Source organism: Macaca nemestrina, chromosome 2, assembly GCF_043159975.1.
Source record: "Macaca nemestrina isolate mMacNem1 chromosome 2, mMacNem.hap1, whole genome shotgun sequence".
Classification (NCBI taxonomy): Eukaryota; Metazoa; Chordata; class Mammalia; order Primates; family Cercopithecidae; genus Macaca; species Macaca nemestrina.
The window spans coordinates 50,187,627-50,189,801 of NC_092126.1; the positions used below are offsets into that span (position 1 = coordinate 50,187,627).

Consider the following 2,175-nt stretch of genomic DNA (forward strand, 5'->3'; position numbering starts at 1 on the left):
TGTAGAGAGTTACTGATACATAAATGCACCATATCAATACTTTGCACTTGTATAACATGGTTCACATGGCTGTGTGTTCCCTGGAAACAATAATAGCACCATCATGAAGGTACTTCTGGAATCAGCATATACAGGTGAAAAAAAATCTCATTTTCTTCACTAATGTTTGACTTTGAGCAATTAGCTAACCACTATTAGTGTCCATTTTCTTATCTCTAAAAGTGGGAGTAATAATAGTACCTTTCCTTAGTATTTCTGTGATAAGTAAATCACAACAAATACATACTTACTTAATTCAATAGAAATACAAATTACAAATGCACCGACTTAATACAATATAAATACCAGACTTGATACAATAAAAGTTTGTTTCCCTCAGATATAATAGTCTAGACTCAGAAAGGTGCCTGAAATAGGTTGGTGGCTTTGCCCTATGGAATCATCTAGGAATCCATGTTTCTTCTATATTATTAACCTGCCATTTCATGGGATTTTGTCCTAGTCTGCCTGGTCAGAGCTTGCAAGTACCATGGAAAGGGTTTGGAAGAATGAAGTAAGAGTGGAGGATTGTCAGCTTTCTTTTTATGGATGGAACTCCAAAGTCAAAGACAATATTCATATACACAGTCGAGAATTTACCTTATTTTGTTAAGCCTAATACGTCATCCCATTGTAAGACAAAAACACTATTTTATATGTTTATTACAAATAAACTATGACTCAATGATTTATTATTCCTTGTGTATTTTACTTTATATTTGTATAAAGAGATCTTAGATCTACTCATGGTTTTTTAAATTAAAATATTGAGTTTATTTCATATGTATATTTTTGTCTCCCCACAATTTCCATGTCTACTACTACATTTCCACTACTACTATGTCCTGTTATAACATTCTATACATATTTAAAACCAAGCAAAGGGCAGAGATCCATCTTTACGAACTAAACAGACATTTTGGACAACATATTCTTGGCAATGGAACCTGAAGAACATTTATCAAACACAGTAGGGGAATATAAAGGACAGCCAGATATCAACTGTTAAAGAAAAGAAATAAGATGAAAATTTTTGCCAAATTGTTTAAATTATATTCTTAAAGCGACTTCCTCCACTGCCAGAGATCTTGAATAGCCTACTGCTAGTCAGTCATCCAAAAGCAATTCTTCACATAATCAATGAACTTGACTTCAACTTTGTGAAGAGAACCATCTTTCTCTACACTTGCATGCATTTTTGTCTTCGTATTTTTTGTAAATGTACATCCTTTGGGCATATTAGGAGTTTTTTTCCTGTTTTTTGAAGATTCTTAACCTTTTGATCTTGGTGTTGACGGTTCTGAATCTTTTCTATTCTGCTTTGATTTTTGTGCACATTTGGCTGGCACATCTCATGTAGATTTCTTCAATGGAGCTTTTTCTTCTGTTTCCTCATCATCAAAGTCATCATCATTTTCATCAGCAGTAAGTTTTAGTTTATCCTGTGGAAGTTTGCTCCCACCTCCAGGGGCAGATTGCCTGCCAGACATGCCTAAGAGTTTTACATCCTCCTCTTTTTCATTTTCTGACTCTGCATCTTTTACCCAGCTACGAAGTGTTGTCTACTAGTATGCACTGGCTCTGAACCACGCTTCAACTCTAAGACCACAGGTGGTGTTATTTCAAAGCCTCAATGGAAACCATTGGCTATACAGACATTTTCGAAGTTACTGGTGCTACTTTAATTGGACTGCCTTCATAATTAATTGCCTCTGCCTCAACAATGTGTAATTCATCCTTTGCACGAGCCCCTAAACTCACCATTCTTAAGGATAACTGGCGCTCATTTTCGTCATTATCCACATCAAAGTGATCATCTTTGTTGGCCTTTAGTTCAGAATTGAAAAGATAGTTTAGAGTCTCAAGGCGCTCATGTCTATGTCCATCGACTCTTCCGTGGGTGGTGGCACACACATAGGTGGGAGAGAAGGCAGACAAAGATAAAAGACTACTGCTCCAGAAAACAGCCACACAGGATGGAATCACAAGAAGGAAGATAGTTTTAAAGATACCACATATCACTTCAGGCACTCATAAACAGAAAAATAAAAGACCAATAAATTAATTAAGATATTAGTAAAGCTTCTCTGAATTCAGATTAGTGAATCACTATTTGGTTCAGAATTGTTGATGTCC

At 35.6% G+C, this 2,175-nt stretch overlaps 1 pseudogene; it reads right to left on the bottom strand.

Annotated features, from left to right (window-relative positions):
* Window positions 1–1,097: 1,097 nt before the first annotated feature.
* Window positions 1,098–1,955, bottom strand: LOC139361252 (nucleophosmin-like; annotated as a pseudogene).
* Window positions 1,956–2,175: the final 220 nt, after the last annotated feature.